This window comes from Schistocerca cancellata, chromosome 9 (assembly GCF_023864275.1).
Source record: "Schistocerca cancellata isolate TAMUIC-IGC-003103 chromosome 9, iqSchCanc2.1, whole genome shotgun sequence".
Lineage (NCBI taxonomy): Eukaryota > Metazoa > Arthropoda > Insecta > Orthoptera > Acrididae > Schistocerca > Schistocerca cancellata.
Genome location: NC_064634.1, coordinates 463,059,193 through 463,075,531, shown reverse-complemented (window position 1 = coordinate 463,075,531; position 16,339 = coordinate 463,059,193).

Here is a 16,339-nt window from a genome sequence, read left to right as displayed (position 1 = left end):
TCATTGTATTGCGTAAGGCCTTCTTATTATTACTGTTATCGCCACTTTGGGCATAAGGTACTCAGAGTCAAAATGTAACTGTGTTTGGCAATAAAATTTAACGTTTTAAGATCTTATTGTTTGTAGTGGAAGTTTCTTGGAATTATTACTGTCGCCCTTCTGGGCGAAGGAGAGCACTTGGTTGTAGCTGTATTCATTTATTTTACTATCGGCTATAAAGCAGATTTGGAATATCAGTACTTGTAGCTTGAATTTTAATTATTTTGAGATAAATATTTTAACTGTTTAAAAATTTCGGAAGGGCAAAATTTTTTTCTTTAAGAGAAAGTTTTTTTTTGTGTGTAAAATGTAGTCGCACCCAAAATAAAATCATTGTATGCTGGTGCCGTTCCATGTTTTCCTGGTCCAGCCCTCCGCTCCACAGCCGTTTGTGGTGTTTCCTCTGTCGTTCAGTTTTTTCTTCACTCACACTGAAACATCATCCATTAGGTAATGTGACATCTACTGTATGTGTCCACCTGTGTCTGCTGCTTGCCAAAATGTCTTGTGTAACGGAAGCGGATGATACTCCAGGAATCCATGCAGTGGTTCACTCTCGCCAAAGACTCTCTTTACATTCTGCCGCAGCGCCACACGCTCCCGCCCCAAGCGGCGGGTCCTCCTGCACACGATGTGTCTTGGCTGCCCGATACCTGGAACTGTCCAAATGGCGCTAACTGCCCTCTCAGTTCGGCCCTCACTGCTCCCGAAGTACGCGCGACGGGCAACTCCCGGACAGATTGAAGCTCGTTGACTTCCGATAAAGCAGACCCGCGTATCAGCTTATCGTTAACTTCGAGTGCTGATTGCCATGTCTCCACAACACAAACGTGTCATCCACGTATCGGAACCATACATTTGGTTTCTTGCTGGCAGTACCTAAGGCCTGTTCTTCGAATTTCTCCATAAAGAAGTTTGCACGAGCGGATACTACGAAAGGCTCTACAGGGAGGCAATCGAAATCGCTAAACACCCAAATAATTTCAACCGAAAGGAGGAGGGCGTCAAATTAAACGGTATATGGATGCCGGTGTTAAAGAAGATGTGTACCACTCGTCCACTACTGGGTGATGGTAACGGCGATCGACGGCGACGGACAGCGGCCAATTGCACTGACGTTTTCAAAACACGTGACGTCACGCCGCGGCGCGGGGGCGCGCGGACACGGAATTTAGCGGCAGTCAGTAGCGAGCCAGTGTGTGTGTTGGACCTTCCATCAAGCTACGGACCCCCTTGAAGATGTCTCCCGCAGTCGGAGACGAAACGTTGGGAATCACCATAGAATTCATCAACCGACCACGGCATAACAGCCCGGATAATTATAATGGACATGATATTTCCGGCCGTGAAAGTTTACATTTTAGTATCAGACGCCTCTACGGGGAGGATATGTCAAGAGAAGTGCGACGCCTGGAAGGACTCCTGAAGAAGAGAGTGCAGCTTTTGTGTTCCCTCACATTCCTGTCTCGTTGCAGAGCCGTCGGCTTTATACCGAAGTTTCTGAAGATAAAGCGACTGTTCTATTCGGGAAAGGCACAACGCATTTTCAAACGGACTGAGGAGGCCTTACTACGAGAGCGCATTCAGCAGACCCGACGGGACTTGGCAAGCACAAACTGTAAGTTAATGTCTCTCCATATTACGATCAGTAATAAACTGTGCAGCGGTGACTGGGATAAAATTGATAGACTACTGCATGATACCATGGGGAAGCGTATGTTGACGACGTCTAGTAGACAGAAGAAGAAGTTTGATAATTTGCTACCTAATCAGACTGTTCGGCATTTAGACGTTTCCCGGACAGTTATCAATTTGTCCAAACGTTCGTTATCTGACGATGAGACATCTGTGCTTGCCAAGGGAGGAAATTTTGCTGTTAGTCCGCGTTTTGTGCCCACGGAAAAAATTATAGCCAATGTAGAAGCAGGAATTCGCAGTGTAGATTCTGTAACAGCTGAAGAAATCCGTATAGAAACAGTGAGAATATTAGCCAATGCAAAACCGCCGAAAAGTAATATAACTGTGGGTGAGAGAAGAGCTTTAAAACTCCTGAATGACGACGATAGTATTTTGGTTCTCCCAGCTGACAAAGGAAGCGCAACGGTGGTTATGGATGTGGCCGACTATCAGAGAAAAATTACAGATCTACTGGATCCGCAAGCATATAGGAAGCTGAATAAGGACCCCACTAACAACGTTCTCAGAACTGTGTCGCGGTTAATAAAAAAGTCCTCCATTGAAGAGAGTGTACGGAAAGGTCTCTGCAGTTCGGTTGCGCTACCACCGAGGCTTTATGGATTGCCCAAAATTCATAAAGAAAATGTTCCGTTAAGACCGATACTAAGTGCCATTGGTTCGCCCACCTACTCGTTAGCCAAGTTTTTGACTACGCTGTTAAAACCACATGTGGGCCGTTCGGACTCTTATATAAATAATTCGACACATTTCATCAGCAGATTGAATGGCATAGTAGTCCAGCCGGAGGACATATTGGTCAGCTTCGATGTGGTATCGCTGTTTACCATGGTTCCACTTAATGATGTATTGGAACAGCTGGATCGAATTTTTCCTGCCGATATTTTAGAGCTGTTTAAGTGTTGTTTGACGACCACATACTTCAAGTGGAATGAACAGTTTTATGAGCAAACGGATGGCGTGGCTATGGGAAGCCCCCTAAGTCCCGTAATTGCAAACTTCTTTATGGAGAAATTCGAAGAACAGGCCTTAGGTACTGCCAGCAAGAAACCAAATGCATGGTTCCGATACGTGGATGACACGTTTGTGTTGTGGAGACATGGTAGGGAGGAACTAAGCCGGTTCCACGAACATCTGAACACTATAAACTCAAGAATTCAGTTTACAATGGAGGAGGAGGTAGACGGCAAACTACATTTCCTCGATGTGCTTGTGTTTAGAAACGAAAATGGTAGTTTGGGCCACTCAGTGTACCGCAAACCCACGCACACGGACCGTTATTTGCACCGGGATTCGAACCACCACCCACAACAGAAGCGGGGTGTTATCAAGACGTTAGCGGACAGAGCTAGAAATATTTGTGAACTTGACTTGCTCGACGCTGAGATGGAACATCTCCACAATGCACTAACGAAGAACGGATATTCGTCCGCCGAAATAAAACGTGCGTTGAGGCAGCCACGCAGAAATCATACTGACGTACAGGCTACTGCAAAATCTAAGGTTTTCCTGCCGTTTGTTAAAAGTGTAACGGAAAGAATAGGGAGGATCTTGACGAAGCGGAATATTACCGTAATTTACAAGCCCACCAGGAAGATACAGGAATACCTTAGGCCTGCCAAGGACGCTCGCAAACCATTGGAAAAATCTGGAGTGTGTAGGATCCCATGCAGCTGTGGTGATGTTTATGTCGGTACCACCAAAAGAACTGTTTCTACACGTTTGGAAGAGCACAAGGGAAATTGTAGAAGAGGAGAAACGGAACGATCAGCTGTTGCGGAGCATGCTTTCCAGCCAGGGAACCACAATATTCGTTTCGAGGAGACGCAAGTACTAGCGGCCACGAGCGGATACTACGAAAGGCTCTACAGGGAGGCAATCGAAATCGCTAAACACCCAAATAATTTCAACCGAAAGGAGGAGGGCGTCAAATTAAACGGTATATGGATGCCGGTGTTAAAGAAGATGTGTACCACTCGTCCACTACTGGGTGATGGTAACGGCGATCGACGGCGACGGACAGCGGCCAATTGCACTGACGTTTTCAAAACACGTGACGTCACGCCGCGGCGCGGGGGCGCGCGGACACGGAATTTAGCGGCAGTCAGTAGCGAGCCAGTGTGTGTGTTGGACCTTCCATCAAGCTACGGACCCCCTTGAAGATATCTCCCGCAGTCGGAGACGAAACGTTGGGAATCACCATAGAATTCATCAACCGACCACGGCATAACAGCCCGGATAATTATAATGGACATGATATTTCCGGCCGTGAAAGTTTACATTTTAGTATTGAGAGAAGAGTTTGTACGATTTGTATAGTGTGTTCCCCCTTCTGTATAAACAATCCAAACTTTACAACATTAAATTCGATAACTTAAAAATTTTTGTGGTTCATGGTGTGGGTTCCTGTAGTCATGTCCTAGTTCATGAACCACGGGCAACGTATGAGTGGCCAAGTAAGTGGTCCCGACAGCCGGTATACCAATTACTTTGGAATAAGGCTGGGCATCTCGGATATATTCCGAGTCGTGGTCACCTTTGTGCTCATACGGCAAAGACTACCAAATCCACCGGTTAGTCCCTCAGCCGTTAGGGGTAAAACCCAATGGGACTCGGGGCAAGTAAGGCTAGCAACCTGCTTCCCTGGTACTTTAAATATGATGCTGGCAACAATCAGAGCAAAATGCCTCGGACCTTTGGAGGTGACGGAGTCCCACCTCTAACTGACAAACCAGAGACTCCTAAGATACGACTTGGCAAACAAATGGTAATGAGATGGGGAGCTACTCCGGGAAGAAGGTAGAGCTGGCAGAGGCTGCAAGTAAGATGGGGCTGGACGTTTTAGCTGTTAGTGACATTCGGGTAAGGGATGAGAAAGAAGAGGAAGTGGGAGAATACAAGGTCTACCTGTCAGGAGTCAAAGCAGGAATAGCACAATGGGGTGTAGGGCTTTACATCAGGAAAGAAATGGAACCCAGCGTAGTTGCAATAATGTATGTAAACGAACGACTGATGTGGATAGATTTGACAGTGTCTAGCAAGAAAATTAGGATTATGTCAGTATATTCGCATTGTGAAGGGACAGATCAAGATAAGACGGATAGTTTTTATGAGGCACTCAGTGATGTAGTTGTTAGAGTAAAGGACAAGGACAGTGTTCTGCTCATGGGTGATTTTAACGCTAGGATTGGAAATCGAACAGAAGGGTATGAAAAGGTTATGGGTAAATTTGGAGAGGATATGGAGGCCAACGGGAACGGGAAACAACTCTTGGATTTCTGTGCCAGTATGGGCTTAGTAATCACAAACTCCTTTTTTAAACATAAGAACATTCACCGGTATACTTGGGAAGGCAGGGGAACAAGATCTGTCATTGACTATATAATAACAGATCAGGAATTCAGGAAGGCTGTGAGGGACACACGTGTATTCAGGGGATTCTTTGATGACACTGATCATTATTTAATCTGCAGTGAAATTGGGATTGTGAGGAGGTCAGGTCCATATGTAGGAGGATAAGAGTGGAGAAACTTCAGGATAAGGAAATCAGGCACAAGTACATAACAGCGATCTCAGAAAGGTACCAGTTAGTTGAATGTAGCCAATTACAGTCATTGGAAAAGGAATCGACAAGGTACAGGGACACAGTACTAGAAGTGGCTAAAGAATGTCTTGGAACAGTAGTGTGTAAAAGTAGGAAGAAGCAAACAGCTTGGTGGAATGATACAGTCAAGGCAGCCTGTAAAAGGAAAAAGAAGGCGTATCAAAAATGGCTACATACCAGAACCCAGGTAGACAGAGAAAGTTATGTTGAAGAAAGAAACAAAGCCAAACAGATAATTGCAACATCCAAGAAGAACTCGTGGGAAGACATTGGAAACAGGTTGGAGACTATGGGTCAAGCTGCTGGAAAACCATTCTGGAGTGTAATTAGCAGTCTTCGAAAGGGAGGTAAGAAAGAAATGACAAGTATTTTGGACAGGTCAGGAAAACTGCTGGTGAATCCTGTGGATGCCTTGGGCAGATGGAGGGAATATTTTGAAGAGTTGCTCAATGTAGGTGAAAATGCGATCAGTAATGTTTCAGATTTCGAGGTAGAATGGGATAGGAATGATGATGGAAATAGGATCACATTTGAGGAAGTGGAAAAAATGGTCAATAGATTGCAGAGCAATAACGCGACTGGGGTGGATGAAATTAAGTCGGAACTCATAAAATACAGTGGAATGTCAGGTCTTAAATGGCTACACAGGATAATTGAAATGGCCTGGGAGTCGGGACAGGTTCCATCAGACTGGACAAAAGCAGTAATCACACCAATCTTTAAACATGGAAACAGAAAAGATTGTAACAACTACAGAGGTATCTCTTTAATCAGCGTTGTGGGTAAAATCTTCTCAGGTATTGTTGAAAGGAAAGTGCGAGTATTAGTTGAGGACCAATTGGATGAAAATCAGTGTGGGTTTAGGCCTCTTAGAGGTTGTCAGGACCAGATCTTTAGCTTACGGCAAATAATGGAGAAGTGTTATGAGTGGAACAGATCTAGAAAAGGCATATAGATCTAGAAAAGGCATATGACCGGGTTCCTAGGAGGAAGTTATTGTCTGTTCTACAAGATTATGGAATACGAGGCAAACTTTTGCAAGCAATTAAAGGTCTTTACATGGATAGTCAGGCAGCAGTTAGAGTTGACGGTAAATTGAGTTCATGGTTCAGAGTAGTTTCAGGGGTAAGACAAGGCTGCAACCTGTCTCCACTGTTGTTCATATTATTCATGGATCATATGTTGAAAACAATAGACTGGCTGGGTGAGATTAAGATATGTGAACACAAAATAAGCAGTCTTGCATATGCGGATGACTTAGTTGTGATGGCAGATTCGATTGAAAGTTTGCAGAGTAATATTTCAGAGCTAGATCAGAAATGTAAGGACTATGGTATGAAGATTAGCATCTCCAAAACGAAAGTAATGTCAGTGGGAAAGAAATATAAACGGATTGAGTGCCAAATAGGAGGAACAAAGTTAGAACAGGTGGACGGTTTCAAGTACTTAGGATGCATATACTCACAGGATGGCAACATAGGGAAAGAACTGGAAGCGAGGTGTAGCAAAGCTAATGCAGTGAGCGCTCAGCTACGATCTACTCTCTTCTGCAAGAAGGAAGTCAGTACCAAGACTAAGTTATCTGTGCACCGTTCAATCTTTCGACCAACTTTGTTGTATGGGAGCGAAAGCTGAGTGGATTCAGGTTACCTTATCAACAAGGTTGAGGTTACGGATATGAAAGTAGCTAGGATGACTGCAGGTACTAGTAGATGGGAACAATGGCAGGAGGGTGTCCACAATGAGGAAATCAAAGAAAAACTGGGAATGAACTCTATAGATGTAGCAGTCAGGGCGAACAGGCTTAGATGGTGGGGTCATGTTACACGCATGGGAGAAGCAAGGTTACCCAAGAGACTCATGGATTCAGCAGTAGAGGGTAGGAGGAGTCGGAGCAGACCGAGGAGAAGGTACCTGGATTCGGTTAAGAATGATTTTGAAGTAATAGGTTTAGCATCAGAAGAGGCATCAATGTTAGCACTGAATAGGGGATCATGGAGGAACTGTATAAGGGGGGCTATGCTCCAGACTGAACGCTGAAAGGCATAATCAGTCTTAAATGATGATGATGACGATGACTTCAAATTTATAAATACACTAGTGGCCATTAAAATTGCTACACCACGAAGATGACGTGGTACAGACGCGAAATTTAACCGACAGGAAGATGATGCTGTGATATGCAAATGATTATCTTTTCAGAGCATTCACACAAGGTTGGCGCCGGTGGCGACACCTACAACGTGCTGACATGAGGAAAGTTTCCAACCGATTTCTCACACACAAACAGCAGTTGACTGGCATTGCCTGGTGAACCGATACTGTGATGCCTCGTGTAAGGAGGAGAAATGCGTACCATCACGTTTCCGACTTTGATGAAGATCGGATTGTAACCTATCGCGATTGCGGGTTATCGTATCGCGACACTGCTGCTCGCGTTGGACGAGATCCAACGACTGTTAGCAAAATATGGAATTGGTGGGTTCAGGAGGGTAATACGAAACGCCGTGCTGGATCCCAACGGCTTCGTATTACTAGCAGTTCAGCTGACAGGCATCTTATCCGCATGGCTGTAACTGATCGTGCAGCCACGTCTCAATCTCTAAGTCAACAGATGGGAACGTTTGCAAGACGACAACCATCTGCACGAACACTTCGACGACGTTTGCAGCAGAATGGACTGTCAGCTCGGAGACCATGGCTGCGATTACCCTTGACGCTGCATCGCAGACAGGAGCGCTGCGATGGTGTACTCGACGACGAACCTGGGTGCACGAATGGCAAAACGTCATTCTTTCGGATGAATCCAGGTTCTGTTTACAGCATCATGATGGTCGCATCCGTGATTGGTGACATCGCGGTGAACGCACATTGGAAGCGTGTATTCTTCATCGCCATACTGGCGTATCACCCGGCGTGATGGTATGGGGCGCCATTGGTTACACGTCTCGGTCACCTCTTTTTCGCATTGACGGCACTTTGAACAGTGCACGTTACATTTCAGATGTGTTACGACCCGCGGCTCTAACCTTCATTCGATCCCTGCGAAACCCTACATTTCAGTAGGATAATGCACGACCGCATGTTGCAGGTCCTGTGCGGGCCTTTCTGGATACAGAAAATTTTCGACTGCTGCCCTGGCCAGCACATTCTCCAGATCTCTCACCAATTGAAAAGTCTGGTCAGTGGTGGCCGAGCAACTGGCTCGTCACAATACGCCAGTCACTACTCTTGATTAACTGTGGTATCGTGTTGAAGCTGCAGTGGCAGCTGTACCTGTACACGCCATCCAAGCTCTGAGTCAATGCCCAGGCGTATCAAGGCCGTTATTACGGCCAGAGGTGCTTGTTCTGGGTACTGATTTCTCAGGATCTATGCACCCAAATTGCGTGAAAATGTAAGCACATGTCAGTTCTAGTGTAATATATTTGTCCAATGAATACCCGTTTATCATCTGCATTTCTTCTTGGTGTAGCAATTTTAATGGCCAGTTAGGCTGGTTCCGTAGTGGGTAGAATCGGTATGTCATTTCCTCCCATTTGGTTGCAGAAGGCACAGGCATTGTAAATGACAGAGCACAGCAGCCGTCCTTTTCGTGCAGATTTTATTCGCCATTTTTTAAAAAATCTAGATTTCGGCTAGTGCTTAGCCATTATCAACACTAAAAAATACAAGAAGTACATAGTCAGGCAATATTATAAACAGTTACAACTCGTGGCGTATCCTACATGGCTTATACACCAAGTTACGTAGCACCATTTCAATGCAAGTTCTAGTACGTCAGTTCCCTGTTGTTCTGGCTTCAGTCATTGTTCACTTTCGCAGTGAGAAGTCTAAAATTAGCAATGAAAGGATTCAGACATTGCACATTTCGGGTAATAAGAGGTCTCCTTGCGAGTAGCCTACGCAAATACTGAAAATGTGTAAAATTTTCGAAGAAGTGTGTTCTGTCACAGTAGATACAATTACTACTTTACTAACACACGATGTTTAGACATTTGTGGAAATGATTAATGTAGAATAATGAAACACGAAAGAAGAGTTAATTCACCATCTCCCACTTCAGCCAACTTGGATACAGTTTTTGATGAGAAACCAAAACCGTATAGGTCGAACATTAAAGAAGAAGAAACTGGCGAAATTATTTGTGAAATGACTGGCCTTAATTTCGTGAAACATCTCGGCTTTCTTCACTGTGCTCTATCAGTTTACAGGAAGTCATTCCTTTTTACTTTATAATAATGTTCCTAATCCTTTACGACGAAACTAATTTTCGTTATTTAAATAAGTAAACTGACAATTTTACGTACTTCTCTTGTTATTGAGAAATGATAATTACGTAAATTCCATTTCAGCATGACAATTGTGCAGCCAATACTGATTACAATGAAACCACCTGCTTCAGTTCTTCGCTTTATTGTTTGTGAAACACGATCGCGTCTCATTGGGGGGGGGGGGGGGGAGGGGGGATTCAAATGGCCTGGTTCAAATGGCTCTGAGCACTATGCGACTTAACTTCTGAGGTCATCAGTCGCCTAGAACTTAGAACTAATTAAACCTAACTAACCTAAGTACATCACACACATCCACGCCCGAGTCAGGATTCGAACCTGCGACCGTAGCGGTCGCTGGGTTCCAGACTGTAGCGCCTAGAACCGCACGGCCACTCCGGCCGGCGGGGGGTGGATTCCCAAATTTGAACGCCACTATATCCTCGTGTTCCCGTTTCTTCGAGTTGCTTGTAGGAATCGTATAACTTGAAACAATAGATTTTGAGACTTCAAGCATTTGATTTATTTCATTTAATTTATGTTTCTCATTTCTTGAAACAAACAGTTCTTCTTTGCACGCGGTATTGCCGCGCGGTTAGAGGCGCCGTGTCAGTGTTTGATAGACCCCTCCCTCGGGCATGTGTGTGTGTGTGTGTGTGTGTGTGTGTGTGTGTGTGTGTTGTTCTTAGCATGAGTTAGTTTAAGTAGTGTGTAAGTCTTGGGACCGACGACCTCAGCAGTTTGGTCCCATAGGAATTCACACACATTTGAACAGTTCTTCTTTCTTGTTTGACTTTTATTTCCTCTGAAGCTGCGCCTAATTCGGATCTTTCTGCCTTATATGCTTAACACAAGAACCTGCAACCACACAGCCTCTCCAAAGCAGTTCACAGCGTGTACTATGTGCGTTTCATTTCTGCTCGTAATCTTGTCTCTGTGGCGTGAGGAAAGAAGTTCTTAGACGTACTTCAGATACTTGACGGATCACCTGATAAAGACAAAAGGCGCCTCCTCAAGTGTTTTGTTTACTAAGTTCAGCTCACGCAAGCAGAGACGCCTGGAAAGCGGCAGATCCATTTGGACTGCCGGCCTTTCGTAATTATGATCATTACGGTGTTTGTTTATCAGTACTGTGACGAGGCGTGTTTGATCTAACAGCAACTGCGCACTAAAGAGGGTCGGCATTTACTTGCTCTGGTTAACTCTTAGCTGCTACGTATGTTGACAGGAGCACAATTACTGTGGAGGGGTCTCTCAGATCGCCTTTTTATTTTTTATGTATCAAACTTCAGTTTCGATGTATATTGTTACGTGACTTCCTGCTGTTCGTTACACTTCTTAGATACAGGTGTTATGGAAATTTGCATTTTTTAAACGATGCAGAATTTGTAACACTTTGAAAACTAAAACACAGCAAAATTTGTAGTTTGATATTATTTTATGTGTTACTAAAATAACAGCACATAGTGACCTCCTACTCATCAGGTAGATAGTATTAGACATCCGCAACATAAATATACGGTAAAACACATTTCGGCTATGACAAATTGTATTTGGAATCAGCTTTGAGTTTACTACTCATCGTTTCAGCCTTAGAGCGATTATTCCAACCCATAATGCTAAGAAAGGAGAAATTCCGCCCATTTTTTATTTTAAAAATGAAGAAGAAATTAATTACCTATTGTATCATTCCGAGGCCCTGAATCGAATTTCGTTGCTTTCAGCGTGCATCCATTTCGCAAAGACCCTCCACAGTTCTGCAATCAAACCGGAACACCGAACTGTTGACACGGATACAACAAAAGGCTGATATTTTTCGTTTTTCGAAAAAAAAACAACAAATATTTCTGTATCTGAGGCTCATGTCTCCAAGCCAGCAAGTTTTGTCCGAGACTTCTCGGAATCTGTTGCAGTCCAGGCAGTTTCAAGACAACATTGAGTTGCCTTGTTCTTACGTTTGGTGGCGGCTTCTGTTTCCTCCAGAGAAAACATATTTCTGTTCTTATCGAAGAAGTACGCTTCTCCATCGCCATCACCTGTCACGCCTTCATCACTTTCAGTTTCCTTCTCCGAACTAGTATCGCGATCACTAAATACCCGAAATCAGGATCATTATCACTGTCATCAAAGTTATCATCTGAGAATTCGCTGAGGCGTTGTCGAACACCCATATCCTTCTAGCACCGAAAACGCTGTATAGAACGTCTAACTTTCCTTACCACGAAGAAACGGTACCGTTCAACAAAAATACGGCATGCAAGCCCTGTGGTACGTATGTGAGACTTGTCGAGGCCTAGCTTGCCATCCAGTAGGAAGGCACACTGACGAGTATACTTCACCTTAAATATCACAAGACAAAAAACTGTAGCTGTCTGAGAGACCGTCAACAGTATTTCAGGGTTAACCACATCCTCACGTCACTTGACTGTTATCCTCTCTGTCTGTTCCCCTGCTCCTGTATGCAGAGGAAAGCGCGTACCGTGAGATGTTTTCGGAGGGCGACGAAACCAGTCGCAAAAGGACCGGTCGTCGGCACACAAGGTGAGGGCTGGGCGGCTGCGTCAAAAGCAGACCTCGCTCTAGGAGAGAGAGTCCTTAGGCTGGTATTAGACTATCAAATTTGTTTGTAGAATATCTTTGTCAAAGATATTTGATGGTGTAATAGGGAACTTTGTCAAATGGCGTCCAATATTTGATCAAATCTGGGGCCTCGCTGTAGATTTAATCAAAGAAGTCGCTTGTCTTCTGTTCACTGCAATGTGACATGTTACCACATGGAGCGCTAGCGTCGCTGCAGCATTGTGTCGTCTCTAGTGTTTTTATAAACATTGCCGGTAAATACATTTGGTGTGTGCCGACAACTACAAAATTAATAGAGATGTATGAAGCTGATGAAGCGCTTTACAACGTGAGGCACGCTGAATACAAAAACAGATTAAGAAGATCGGGTACCTGACCTGACCTAACCTAACCTAACCTAACCCTCTCCTCTAGCAAGGAATTGGAGTGTTACAGTGAGCCTGTCTTCTGCAGATGCAGCGGTTCTTAAGTGATATGAGGATACACTTCATTGAGCACACACAGAAATGTATGCTCATCCATTCTTAAGTAACTGATGTACGACTTGACGCCCTCCACTATAAGCTCACGTTACAAGATTTATTGAATGCTTTTATTGTGTCGTCATAAAACCCACGGCTTCACCCAGGTATGTTTCCTTTTTTTTCTCTAGCTTCTCTTCCGCATGTGCACACAGTGCATTTGTCGTACACGCAACTGCTGCGGTTAATAACAAATTGTTGTTGTCAACCATCTTGAACTTTGATGAAAAATATGATGACAGTGTAATACCCCTTCTAGCGCTACGTCAAAGATTTTTGTCAAATGTATTTGACGGAATATTTGATCACATCTTTGATCAAATCTTTGACAAAGAAATTTGATAGAGTAATACTGGCCTTAGCTTGGGCAAACGTGGCCCGGTAGCGCCTGTGAGAGCCGTCTGGCTGCAGTGTCCGGCAGCTTGGCAGCGCCAGGGCGGCAGGCGCCACAGTGGAACTTTCCATGCCGGGTGTTGACTGCTTCGACACTCTCTCAGCATCTACTGGCTGAACGGGCGAACGGCTCTCTTCAGAGATGTATATCTGCAGCCACTGTCAAAGTTCCGTTTCCAAGTAAAACCTGGATCTGCGCATCGAGGCCGCCGACAGTGTGTCGCCCATGTCGACAGCATACTTCTCTGGTTCGTTTCTCATTCTCGCGTCTATTCACTTCCTCCGTGCGCAACAGCGACCATTTTGGTTGGAAATCAGATGGTGACGTCATAAGGGGTTACGAGACCTCTCTCAACATTTAGGCAGCAAGTAATGCTATTGGGAGCCCACCCGGCTAGCCGCATGGTCTAATGCGCTGCGAGAGGGCGTGTCGGTCCCCGGCACGAAGCCGCCTGGCGGATTAGTGTCGGGGTCCGGTGTGCAGGCCAGCCTGTGGATGGTTTTTAAGACGGTTTTCCATCTGCCTCGGTGAATACAGACTGGCTCCCCTTATTCCACCTCACTTACACTATGTCGGCGATTGCTGTGCAAACACTGTCTGCTGCGCGTAGTAGCCACGTGGTCTTGAGCACCTCCCGTCCGAGGCTCGAGTCCTCCCTCGGGCATGGGTGTGTGTGTGTTGTCCTTAGATTAAGTTCGTTAGCTTTAGTAGTGTCTAAGCCTACGGACCGTTGACCTCAGCAGTTTGGTTCCATAGTGCCTTACCACAAATAAAAAAAAAATAAAAAGACAGACCCTCTCTCTACATATGCGTACCCCATAATTACTCTAAGAAGTCCTGTTCTTCCTGCCACCAAACTTTACTACTTCCCACTATATCTAACTTTAACCCATTCATTTCCCTTTTTAAAGTTTCAAATGATTCAAATGGCTCTGAGCACTATGGGACTTAACATCTCCTAGAACTTAGAACTACTTAAACCTAACTAACTTAAGGACATCACACACGTCCATGCCCAAGGCAAGATTCGAACCTGCGACCATAGCGGTCGCGCGTTTCCCGGCTGAAGGGCCTAGAACTGCTCGGCCACCCTGGCTGGCTTTTAAAGTTTCTTAGCTACTTGACTGATTAAAGGATCTGATATTCCACACACAAATCTGTAGAATGCCAGTTTTGTTTCTCCTAATAATTACGTCCTACTGAGGAGTCCCTGCCTGGAGATGCGAATGGGGGACTATTTTACCTCCAGAATATTTTACCCAAGAGGATGCCATAAATTAAGCACACATACCACACACTAGGGCTGTATGCCCACAGGAAAAATTACAGCTGTACTTTCCACTTGCTTTCAGCCGTTTGCAGTACCAGCATAGCACGGCCATTTTGGTTGATGTTACAGGGCCATATCAGTCAACCATTCCTTGCAACTACTGAAAAGGCTGCTGCCCCTCTTCAGGAACCACACGTTTGTATGTTTGTCTGGCTTCTCAACAGAGGCCTATTATATAACTATCACGTATCACTGAGGCACACAAACCTCCCTACCAACGGAAAGCTCCATGGTTTATTGGGGGGGGGGGGAGGGGTCAGATCTGGGGAGATGATAATTTTCATTTCTGTTTCACCAGTTCCCTGCAGCCCACTCGAAAATGCTTAAGGCATAATCAAGTAATTCTTCCCTATTTTTATCAACGTTCTTTTTGCCTTTCTCACATGTAAAAACCCTTTTTATTTCTCATATCATTTATGTTCTTATGAGAGAAAATAAATTGGGCAATCCGAACATGTTGTAAGTGGGCTGCTTCTATGTTGTCAGCGCTGTGTGGCGCTTTGCATTGGATCTCTGACTGCGCTTTCTTTGTAAGAGACTCCTGTGGCTGGTTGGACTCGTTGCAAGTTAATCGCCAGTAGGGTTGGGCAGTTGGAAATTAGTCGCCAGCAGTGATGGAAGTACTGTTGGGCAGTTGGAGGTGAACAGCCAGCAGTGATGGATGTTAAATGTGAGAAGTTAGCATTGATGGATGGCAGAGGTCTAAAGTGTTGGCGTAGGCTAACGATCTAGAAGTATCCGACTTGGAGATTGAAAATTATTCATGATTATGTATCTATGTACTGGATGTCAATGACGATTTATATTCGTGTTTGAACTGGATGTCGCATTATGAAGGTAAAAAAATATATTATTTGGTTTGCAACAGAATTTTTCCATACAGTTTTAATCTGCCAGGAAATATCATATCAGCCCACATTCCGCTGCTGAATGAAAATCTCACTCTGGAAACATCCCCCAGGCTCTGGCTAAGCCATGACTCCGCAACATCCTTTCTTTCAGGAGTGCTAGTTCTGCAGTGTTCGCAGGAGAGCTTCTGTACCGTTTGGAAGGTAGGAGATGAGGTACTGGCAGAAGTGAAGCTGTGAGAATGGGGCGTGAGTCGTGCTTGGGTAGCTCAGATGGCGCCGGCATGGTAGCTTAGCATGTTCGGTCAGAGGGCCGCTCGCCGTCGATAATAAAAAAAACTGAGCAAAGGAATCAACGATGAACTTGAACGTATTTTTGAACGTATGTCTTGTGACATCCGCCCAGACCGTACGCAACGAACAATACCGAACAAAATGAATAAAAAAAGGTAGTGCACTCGCCTGGAAAAGTAAAGGTCCTGAGTTCGAGTCTCGGTCCGGCACACAGTTTTAATCTGCCAGGAAGTTTCATATCAGCGCACATTCCGCTGCAAAATGAAAATCTCACTCTAAAATCTTTCCTATGCTAACCACATGCTTATTAGTAGTTATTGAGTTTAGTAGTTAGAATCTTTTATTTAGCTGGCAGTATTGACTCTCGCTCTATTGCAGTAGTTCGCGCAATGAAGATTTTTGTGAGGTAAGTGCTCAATGAAATGTATAGGTTATTGTTAAGATTTGTTTTTAGGCAGGGCCATTCTTTTGAATTAATTATTTGAAGAAAGGTTGTGTTTTTTGAGGAGTCAGATTGCGTTGCGCTGAATATTGCGGGTCACAGTTGACATGATTAGAAAAAGTAAAGAGAAAGTAGGCTCAGTACGTTCAGTTTTATTCAGCTGTTTCAGAATCAAATAACGTAGAAGTTTCATCTTCTCAGTCATTCAGCAATTTTAATTTCAGACACACTCATTTAAATAAAGAAGTTTCAATGTTATGTCTATTCTGTAGATAAACAGTTCCTGCCTTTGCCATTTAATAATTCATGCAAGGCCGGCAC